Source organism: Onychomys torridus, chromosome 3 (genome assembly GCF_903995425.1).
Source record: "Onychomys torridus chromosome 3, mOncTor1.1, whole genome shotgun sequence".
Lineage (NCBI taxonomy): Eukaryota > Metazoa > Chordata > Mammalia > Rodentia > Cricetidae > Onychomys > Onychomys torridus.
The window spans coordinates 126734149-126745773 of record NC_050445.1 but is presented as its reverse complement, the minus strand read 5'-3'; the positions used below and the strand labels follow the sequence as shown (position 1 = coordinate 126745773).

The following is an 11625-nucleotide window of genomic DNA, read 5'->3' as shown; positions in this document are numbered from 1 at the left end:
AAAAAAAAAAAAAGAGAGAGAAAGGAGAAAGTGAACGGAACACCAGCATTCATCTCTCTGCACAATGTGGCTGGTTGCTGCATGCTGCTGCCTCTGTGTCTGGACACCACGACAGGCCTTGGCCTTCTTAACTGTCAGCCAAACTAAATCTTCTTCTCCCTAGGTTGTTTTTGCTTCGGTGGCAAGCAAAGGAAGGAACAGAGCTGCCAGGTACACAAATACTGCTTCGGAGTCTGAGGAATCGAGGAAACCCATTCCCCAGAGCTTGACCACGGACTTGAAACTGGTTCTGGCAGACATGTGGTTCTGTGTGTAGAGTTGTTGTGCTGGGCTCCGAGGTCACGCTCTGACTCTCATCCACAGTGGCCACATCTGAGTAGCGCTAGAAATAACACTTCTTGGAGTGTTTCCTGCTGGTGTGCTTTGGGGGCTTTACCTGTCGTGGATTCTTTGGCAGTATTGTTCCCGGGTAACTTAATTGGCTTCCAGAGTTTACAGAATATAGCTTAGTTGGTAGAGTGCTTGCCTAGCATGCCCAAAGCCAGGGGTTCAATCCCCAGCACTGAGCAGGAGTAGTCCCAGCACTCATGGAGTGGAAGCAGGAGAATTAGAAGCTGAGGGTCAGCCTCAGTTACATAAGGAGATAGAGGCCAGCCTGAGCTACATGAGCCCCTGTCAAAAACATCAAAGTAAAAGGACTTTAAGATTCCTTGGGACAAAGATTGCTCAGAGTTCATTATCTGTTCTGTCCTTTGACTCATTATGTTTCATTACTTCCAAGACATGCCTTTTTCAGGTGTTTAATCAATGTATAACTATAGTATGCTCATATAAAAGTAAACAAATGATAGATTAGTGTACCAGTCCGTAAATTTTCACAGGACGGTCACATGGATCAACCAAGAACTATAACTTCAGTTATAAAACCTCCAGAAGCTGCTTCTCTCAGGGGTGTCTGCTCATCACCCATCCTCTGACACTACAGAGTAGTCAGGCAAGAAGTTTGACTGTGTGGAGGCCACCATATTGAGAGGAAGCTTGAGCCATCTAAGCAGGCTAACAAGTGCCTTGGAACATCATCCTACGGTAGCTTAGTTTTTGAGCTACCACAGGCCAGACATCAGATTTGTGAGTAAAGACAGTTCTAGATGATTATAGTTCACAGCTCATTAACTAGGAACGCAGTACGAACATCTGTGAACCTATGGAGGCCATCCTCATTCAAACCACCACACAGGTCCACTCCCTGCCTCCCCACAGCCATGTCACGAGGCAAAATGTGTTCAGTCCAACTTCAAAAGTCCCCATAATCCCCCAGTCCCAACACCGTTTAAAAGTTCAAAGTCTCGGTGGAGGCCCAGCCTGGGAGGGCTCCAGATCCGGCTGTGAGGATTGTTAAACATGAGTCTGCGGAAGCAAACCCCTAGTGACTTCTTAAAGCAAATCATCAGACGGCCACTTGTGGTGAAACTCAATTCTGGAGTGGATTATCGAGGGGTCCTGGCCTGCCTGGTTGGCTACATGAATATAGCGTTGGAACAGATGGAAGAGTATGTAAATGGACAGCTGAAGAATAAGTATGGGATGCGTTCATCCAAGGAAACAATGTGCTGTATATAAGTACCCAGAAGACAAGGATGTGAAGACACCAGGAAGCAGCTCTCCTCAGAGTTGGATAGAATTTGTTATGAAGTGTTTTGTTTTTTGTTCTTTTATGATCTTCGTTGGTGTGTTTTTCATAGTGGTTGGTGTGTTTTGGTTTGGTTTTTTAATTGACATTGAAATAAGATAGAGGTGTTACATTACAAATTGAATCCTAAACTTTTCACGTTTACGTTTACTTCTATCTGTACAGAATGCTAAAATTAAAAACAACCACCCCCAAAAAAGTTCAAAGTCTCTTTTGAAATTCAAAGTGGTCTTTTTGTTTTGTCTTGTTTTTTTGTTTTGTTTTGTTTTTTTTCCTTTCAAGACAGAATTTCTCTGTGTAGTCCTGGATGTCCTAGAACTTGATCTGTAGACCAGGCTGGCCTCGAACTCACAGGGATCCACCTGCCTCTGCCTCCCAAGTGCTGGGTCTAAAGGTGTGCGCCACCACCGCCTGTCATCAACTCTGCCTCTTAATTGTAATTCCCTATAAACCCAAATCAAAGTACATACATTCCTCCCAGTCCAAAGGGGAGGAAAGGTGGTATAGTGAGGAAATACCGGAATCAAAAATCAAATACTTTGTCCCTTTGTTCCAAATACTGGGACCAAAAATCGTTGAGGCAAACTCTAAATTTGCATTTTCAAGTCTGATGTCAAAGCACTCATCATATCTCCAACCCCTTTTAGCTTTGTGGACTGAAACACACTTCTCTCTCTTGGGCTGGTTCCCCACCTGGTCTGTAGCTCTCCTTGGCAAGTATCCCCAAAGTTCAGGCAACACCGTGGAGTCTCCAATGCAATCCAGGTTTTACATTCACAGCTTTGAGAAATGGCCTCTCTGGGCCTCCATACAGTGACTGCCCTGCCAAATGCCTGACCGCAGCACTTTAACCATGGAGGAAGATTCAATAATCTGCTCCAGTATCCTTGGTTCTTAAGCCAGAACCACCAAGTGAAGCTGTCAAGTTCTGCTTGCTTGGGCTAGAACTTGGCCTCCTTGATGACTTGCGAATGTATAAGTGTAGATGTAACCGGCTTATTAAATAAGAAACACAGAACCAATTGTAGAGTTAAAAACCACGAGGTCAGAACAAGAGCGGAAAACCTTACCCTTCACTGCTTCTGCTGTTCTTCCTCTCTGCAAGAGACCTACTTCTGTGTGTCCTGTCTTTTTTATAGACTTTCTGTTCTGTTTTCTCATTGGTTGTAAACCCAACCACATGACCTCCTCGTCACTGCCTGTTTGTATAGACCTCCAGGTCTTCTATGGTTGAGATTAAAGGTGTGTTTCTGCCATGCTGGCTGTGTCCTTGAACACACAGAGATCTACCTAGCTCTGCCTCCCAGGTGCTGGGATTAAAGGTGTGCACCACTACCACCCAGTTTCTGCTCTGGCTTGCTCTGACCTCAAGGCAACTTTATTAATATATAAATAAAATCACATTTCAATACAAGTAAAATATCACTATATACAAGCTTTGACTTGTCGATGGCTTCTAAGCCAAGCAAATCCCGTAGGTTTGCTCCCTTCACAGACTTGCAGAGTTAGCTGGGTAGTTCTTGACCTGACTTGCCTCTCTGTTGCTCCATTTAACACCAGGCGTTTGTTTACACACTTGGTCTCCTTGAGCGCAGGCCTGGGCTCCAGCGTCAGCGTCACGTTTCATGGCGCTCTTTTTCTCCTCAAACTGTACATTTGAAATTTGTTTTTTGCCCTGCTTGCTCTTTTTTGTTGTAAATCCGCATAAGACTGATTATTAATAACCACATGACCCAGTCAACACCAGGCTATTTGTAATTTCTCCTGCCAATGTCAGTAACCCAAAACTCTTCAATTTAGCCTCAGGCAGATTTTTTAGGACAAGCAAATAAAGCAGCCGCATTCTTTGTCAAAATATTTCCAGAATGGTGTGTAGGGCACGTGCTCTTCCTGCCCCTCTTGAGGCAGGCCTACACTGCTTTTAGCACTACTGGCTCCATTCCCACTTAAAGCATTCAACTGCCTTTCTAGTCCAGAGTCCAAAAGTCTTCCATATTCTTCCAAACAACAGCATAGTCAAGTCTCTCATTGCAGTACCCAGTCCCTGGTACCAACTTCTGTCTTAATTACTTTCCTATGAAGAGATACCATGACCAAGGCAAGTCTTATAAAATGAAGTATTCAGTTGGGAGCTTGCTTACAGTTTCAGAGGGTTAGTCCATTATCATCATAGATAGGCATGGTGCTGGACAAGTAGCTGAGAGCTTTATTTACATCCTGATCCAATAGGCGGAGATAGATAGATAGATAGATAGATAGATAGATAGATAGATTAGGCCTGGCATGGGTTTTTGAAACCTGAAAGCCCACCCCTAATGACAATCTTCTCCAACAAGGCCACACTTACTCCAATAAGGCCATACCTCCCAATCCTTCCAATCAGTTCACTGACTGGGAACTAACCATGCAAAAAGTATGAGCCTATGAGGGAGCGTTCTCATTAAACCACTACACCCGGCTTTTATCATTGATCTCTCCTCCTTTTTCTCCTCCTCTTCTTCGCCACTGTTTTGTTTACATTAGGTCGAAGACAAACTAAATGTCCCATTGCATAAAAGATGCCTGTTTTGGTTTGAAAGAAAATGGCCCCCAAAGGGAGTGGCACTATTAGGAGGTGTGGCTTTGTTGGAGTAGGGATAGCTTTGTTGGAGGAAGTGTGTTACTGTGGAGGCAGACTTTGAGGCCTCATATATGCTCAAGCCGTGCCCAATGTCTCATTTCACTTCCTGTTGCCTGTATATCAAGAGGTAAAACTTTCATCTCCTTCTCCAGCACCATGTCTGCCTGCATGCCACCATGTCCTACCATGATGATAATGAATTGAACCTCTGAACCATAAGCCACCCAATTAAATGCTTTTCTTTCTTTCTTTCTTTTTTTTTTTTTGTTTTTGGTTTTTCAAGACAGGGTTTCTCTGTGTAGCTTTGTGCCTTTCCTGGAACTTACTTTGGAGACCAGGCTGGCTTTTCTTTATAAGAGTTGCTGTGATCATGGTTGTTGGGCATCTCCAGCTGGGGGGAGGGAGGCCCATTCCACACTCTGGTCTTACTCCTCCCATTCCAGACCCTGCCCCTTCAGAAAGCCCACCAAGAGTCAGTCTCCCCCTGGGGCTGCTCAAGACCACACTAACAGGCTTCTTGAGAGCTGGCCACCATACCTGCCCTGTGCTCTCGAGTTCTCTCCCCTGCCTTCTCGAGAGCCACCAGGAGGTACTTTGCTCTGCTCAGATTAAACCTGGATTTATTAATTTGGCTTGATTGACTTTTTACATCAGTGGCAGAGGATACCCAATAGCTGGGGTTCCAAAATTTCTCCAAAGTGTCTCTTCACAGCAATAGAAACTCTAACTAAGATGATGCCCTTCTTTATAAGATAGTTATAGCTCACTATAAAATCTGTTTCCCTCTGTCCTGGTTAGTTTTTATTATCAACTTCCCTCTGTGAAGAGGGAACCTTAATTGAAGAATTTCCCATTCAGATTGACCTGTGGCCATGTCTGTGAGGAACTGCCTTGATGAATGATTGATATGGGATGGTCCAGCCTACCTATGGGTGACACCATCCCCAGGCATGTGGGCCTGGCCTTTGGTCTAATAAAGACAAGTAATAGAGAGCAGAGTTGATGAATGAGTAATGAGCAGCCAACAGTGCCCTCCATGGCTTTAGTTCATGCCTTGACTTCCCTCGGTGATGAACTGTAACCTGGAAGAGTAAGTGACGTAAACCCTTTTCTCCTCTCCGTTTCTTTTCCTCAGAGCATATTCACAGCGACAGAGAAGCAGAGCTCTGTGTCACAGTGAAAACAGAAGATCTGATAGTATCCATGGCTCTCAACTGTAGATAATTTTCCTCTCCATTTCCTGAAAGGTGCAGTTAGTGGTCAATGTCGTGATGTATTTTGGGTTAGTTGAGAAGGGATTATGACTAGCATCTAGTGACTGAGGCTAGGGATACTTCTAAACATTCCACAGCACACAGGACAGGCACCCTCATGGTAATTATCTCATCTAAAATGTCAATACTGCCAAGTCAAGCCAACTCATTCACTAAAATCTTCCCAGGAGATCTGGAGTGCAGGTTTGGTAAACTATTTTGATTATATCTCCTTGAAGAAGGAGGAACAGGAATGAAGAAGAACAAACATTCACGGCTTATTGAGCCCTTTCTGTTTTAAACGTGTCTTAGCTCAGTGCAGAAAGCCCTGGGCTGCTCTTGCTTCCGGTGTGTGTTTCTGAGTGTGAGACTGGGAAAGACAACATTTACTCACTTCCTTGTTTTTTTCAGGCCTTTGCTGATTTGCATCGAAGGCTGAAAGAAAGAATTGAGGGCAAAGGCAGGTATGCTGCCATTTTAAAAAGTGTAATTTTAAATTGGAAATCCAGTTTGAGTGTGGATTTTCATCACTTGAACATGTCACGGTGTGACAGAGGGGGCATGGTAAGTTTCTTGCAGACTTTTGAAAAAAATCTAGGGACCCAAACACAGGGTTGACATTCACCTTCGAGCACTGTGACTCAGCCTGTGGTACAAAGCACTCCTGGGATCCCTTCCCAGGCCTGCAGTGTAGACCCTATGTGTTTCAGCCAGTGGTGTCTTCTCACCAGGGCCTTCCTTTCTGTGAACAGACGAGTGAAAATTACTTATTTGACAGCAGAAGAAAAAAAAAAGAAGACAAGAAATTTTTAAAAGTTTGCACTGATGTTTGATGTGAGGAATTTCACAAAACGGCCCAGGAATGGGATCAGTCAACAGTGATGAGGGGTGTCAGGTGGAACTGGAATTTGATCCTGATTCATAAGGACAGTGCACAGTGCTGTGAATGGCACTTGGCAATGTCCAAACCCAGAGAAAAAAGCTCCGGTTATCTACTGGCACTTAATGGTACACACCACATTTGTTGTTCTGCTGGAATATCTTGCTTTCATCTGAGGATAAAACATTTATGTCATTTATACAGAGTTACCAGCCACATAGCCAGGAGCTGAGGAGACAATTCCATTGGCAGAGTGCTTGCTGCAAAAGCCTAGGACCTGATTTCTAGCCTCAGCACCCACATAAACACAGGATGCTCTATAATCTTGGCCCCAGACAGGCAGAAACAGGTAGGCCTGTGGGACCAGCTGGCCAGCCAGTCTAACCTAATCAGGAAGCTCCAGGCTAATGAGAAGCACTGTCTCAAAAAGTGAGGTGAAGAGCACTGGAGGAAGAGACCTGGTCTCCACACACATCTACACACACACACACACACACACACACACACACACACACACACACACATTTCACAACCAGTTTTCCATTGTCCTGTGACCATTGTTATTGTCTCATGGTGGAAGAATTCTAGCTCCACTCTGGAAGAGGCCCAAGACAGGGTCAGGGTCCTCTTCTTGCTCTGTGCGGCTCCTATGAACCATCCAGAGCCTTCTCCCAAGGACAGTGCCCATCCCTTCCCAACCTCCACTCAAGGACTCTTATTTTTGTCATTAAGACACACTACCTGATTTTGCTTCACCAAAGTAAAGCTATTTTGTAACCCCATTAGTATACATGCATCAAAATACATAGATCCTGGTTTATCTCCTCCCTCCATCCCTCCCCTCCCTCCCTCCTCCCTTCCTCCCTTCCTTGTTTTCTTTGAGACAGGGTAGTCCAGGTAGTCCTGGAGACCAGACTGGCCACTGTCTCCTGAGTGCTGGGATTAAAGGCATGGAGGAAGGACTGATTCTGTCTGGGCAGGAGGCCACGATGAGGATATACTGGAGCATCTCATAATACCCCAAAGTAAAGAAGTGGTCCCAAACATGAGCTTACACACACATGCAAACATATACACACATTGAGAAAATGCCACAGCATGTGGAGATGTGACAGGGGTGGATGGGAGCACAGTGGAAAAACTGAAAGCTTTCTCAATGGCCAAAGCAGGAGAGAACTGAACAACAAAATAAATAACAGAGGACTACACTGAAAACATGCAGCAAACATCAATGCATTGACCCTGATAACAGAGTAGATGTAGGTGTGCTGGCTGGTTTTATGTCAGCTTGTTCCAGGTTAGAGTCATTTGGGAAGAAGGAACCTCAAGAAGAAACCCAGCACATTGTGGGCAGTGCCACCCTGGGGCAAGTGGTCTTGGATGTTATAAGAAAGCAAGTTGAACAAACCATAAGGAGAATGCTGGTAACAGCATTTTTCCACAGCCCCTACACCAGCTCCTGCCTCCAGGTTCCTGCCCTGGCTTCTGTTGGTGATGGACTATAAGAGAAAATAAATCTTTGCTTCCCCAAGTTAATTTTGGTCATAGTGTTTTCAGTGACAGCTGTGGAAACTCTAAGACAGTACATGGTAGGATAAATACATGAGGGGAGAGAGAAATCCCCCATCTAGAAGGACAAGCATGACATGTGACCAGCTGGCCGCAAGGAGACAGACAGAGTCGGGACTTCTTCAGTGTGAACTGTACAGTGACTTCCTTCCAAACACCACAGTAGACAAAAGCGGCGGTGGAGGGGGGCAGATTCTTTATTTCCCAGTGGAGAAACTCAATCAAAACCAATGCCAAGTGATAAGCTGTGTCAATACTGTGAAGGAAATAAATGGCTTTACTCCCATGGCCCTCCTCCCAGAGACCTGCACCCCAGCTGAAGTCTGAGAAAAATATCAGCAAAATCCCAGCTGAGGGATAGACTACAAACCAGCATTGCTCGAACTGTCAAGGTCATGACAAATAAAGAAACAAGGACATGAACCAAAAGAGAACTGGGAAGTGTGACTGGACGGCCTGGATGGACTCTTAGAACAGAGGCCACTAGAAAGCAGATATCTGAAAAAAGCATACATCTTAGCTGTAAGGCATCACTATGATATTTTATCTGTGCACCCCAATAAAGCTTATCTGAGAGGAAAAAGTCAGCCACTATAGTAAACATAGAAGTCAGACAATGGTAGCACATGCCTTTAATTGTAGCATTCAGGAGGCAGAGATTCGTCTGGATCTCTGTGAGTTCAAGGCCACACTGGGGAACAGAGCCAGGCATGATGACACAGGCCTTTAATCCCAGCACTAACCACGGAAGTCTAGAGGTCTGCACAGACAGACAGGAAGTGACAGAGCTGGGTAGAAAGAGGAAGTGATGTAGCTGGGAGGAGAGAGGAAGTAAGAGGGCAGGGACAGAAAGGCATCTAGATGTGGGTATATGGGAAGTAGGTTTCTCTGGAGGCTGAGGCTTGGTAGGGTGAGGTTGGCTGTAGCTTGTCCTATTCCTCTGATCTCTCAGATTTAACCACAATATCTAGCATGTTTTTTATTTATAAGACTGTTTAGCAATTCATCTTACATCACTATGGGTTTCTTCACTGTCACAAACATGCCTTGTCAGGAAAGATCTAAAGGGCAGAAGGAACAGGGTGTGGCATTCTGCACTGTTTCCAAAAGGCTGAGGTTGTAGCACAGTAGTAGAGCCCTTGCCTAGAACAGGCAAGGACCTGGAGTCCACCATCAGCACTCCCAAAAAGTAAATGAGTTTTCTGTAAATCGAAAACTTCAAAAGTAAAAAGAAGATATATTTGTTTTCTAAAGAATGGGGATTGGGAGAAGGTGCCAGGCATGGTGGCACACACTTTTAAACCCAGCTCTCGAGAGGCAGAGGCAGGCGGAACTTTGTGAGTTCGAGGCCAGCCTGGTCTACAGAAAGAGTTCTAGGACAGCCATGGCTACACAGAAACCTTATATCAAACAACAACAACAACAAGAAGCACAACAAAACACAAAGGAGATGGCAGGCAGGACCCCTGAGTTTAACCCCCAGCAGGCAAGCCCAGAACAAGGCTTGGTGACACTGTAACCCTAGGGCTGGGGAGGCAGAGATGAGGGACCCCTGGGACCTGCTAGCCAGTGTAGCCAATCAGCAAGGTTTAGTGAGAGATGCTCTCTCAAAAAAATAAAGTGGAAAGTGACTGAAGAAAACACCTAATGTCGGGTTAGCCTTCACATGCATGTACACACACATTCACACATGCCCGTTTGTACACAGATGTGTACACACAAACATGAACACATACACCACACACACACATACACTAAGAAAGCAAAGACAGGGGCCAGGCTTGGGGACACATACCTTTAATCCCAATACGTGGGAAGCAGGGACAAGAGGATCTCTGTGAATTCGAGGCCATGGTCTGGTCTACATAGGGAGCTCCAGGACAGCCAGGCCTATATAGAGAGACCGTGTCTCAAAAACAAACAAACAAATAAAGAAAACAAAGACAAAAAGGGAAAACTGGATTTATATTATTAAATGAACAATTCAAGTTCAGGGCTGGTGAGACGGTAAAAGTGCTTGTCTGGAAAGCCTGGCAAGCTGGGTTTGATCCTGGAAGTCAGTGGAAGGCAAGAAGCAACTCCTAGAAGCTGCCTTCTGACTTCTACATGTGTGCTCTACACCATGTGTGGGTGCCCAACATTAACAACAATAATAATAAGTAAAATTTTAAGATGCAACTCCAAGTTGCACAGAGAGCATGAAGGCAAAAGCAGTTCTCATTTGGAATAACCTTCCCTTAACATTTGAGCATTCCTTCTAGACTGTCCCTGTGCAGAGCAGAGAGTGGAAGTTTTTATAGGAAACAGATCCTATACCCATGTCGAGCTTATCACCTGCCTTTTTGCACACAACAGTACATTCAGCATGCCTTCCTTTAACAGCATAGTGTTACACTTTTATTTCACTGGTTATGGTACTCTATTGAAGTCATCTCTCTCTCTCTCTCTCTCTCTCTCTCTCTCTCTCTCTCTCTCTCTCTCTCTCTCTCTGTGTGTGTGTGTGTGTGTGTGTGTGTGTGTGTGTGCTTGTTTTATGCCAACTTGGCATAATGTAGAGTCATCTGAGAGGAGGAAACCTCAAGTGTGAAAATGAGATCCTAGGATCCTCTCCTCAACCCCGGGGTACTGGTCCTGGGTTCTCTCCTTCCTGAGCAAATCATGAGAAGCAAGCCAATAAGCAATAAGCAGCACTCCTCCACGGCCTCTGCATCAGCTCCTGCCTCCAGGGCCCCGTCATGTTTGAGATCCTGTCCTGACTTCCTTTGATGATGAACAGTGCTGTGAAAGTGTGAGCCTAATAAACCCTTTCTTCCCAAGGTGCTTTTGGTTATGGTGTTTCATCACAGCGATAGAAACCCTGACTGAGACAGGAGGTGTGCCATTTAAAGTACTTTCTTCCCCTTCTCTGAAGGATACTGCATTCACACACACATGCAAATCTCTTTCTACTGTTCAGTTATTCTCACTAGTTCCTGGATTGGGCGTTTACTCTAGATTGCCTGGTAATCTATTGCCACATTCTTCATCACTGGATCTGTGCCCACATCTTGCTATCACGGAATGTTCATCTTTGTAAGTCTTTACTGATGCCTTGTGAGAGCTGCAGGTTTGGGCAAGTGTTGTTAGCCTATCACTCAGACTTACGTTCCCACGCATGCTGCGCCTGCCCTCCATTCCTGCATTTCTTTCTCTTTTTTTAGTTTGTATATTTTCAGTATAATATCTTCACCAATTTGGTGCAAATTTCATACATGCACATAACGTAGCTTGATCTTATTCATTCCCTGACTTCTCCCAGAAGCTCTTCCTGTTCTGACTTGTAACTAGGTCTGATGACTAGTGTCCACCACTAGAAAAAGATTTGGAATGGGGAAATGGCTCAACAGGCAAAGGTTACCAAACTCGACAACCTGAGTTCCATCTCTGGGTCCCACATGGTGGGAAGAGAGAACTAACGGCCGCAAGTTGTTCTCTGACCTCTGCCCATGTGCCCACACATATGCTGAGGCAGGCTTTTGCCCACACATATACACAAATGCAGATAAATCAACCCATGAATGAATAATGTATGTAATACAGTTTTCTTTAAAAAGAAAAATATACTTAGAGTCAG

General features: G+C 44.8%; 1 pseudogene; it reads left to right on the top strand.

The window, feature by feature from the left end:
• Positions 1–1384: 1384 nt before the first annotated feature.
• Positions 1385–1643, top strand: LOC118579157 (annotated as a pseudogene).
• Positions 1644–11625: the final 9982 nt, after the last annotated feature.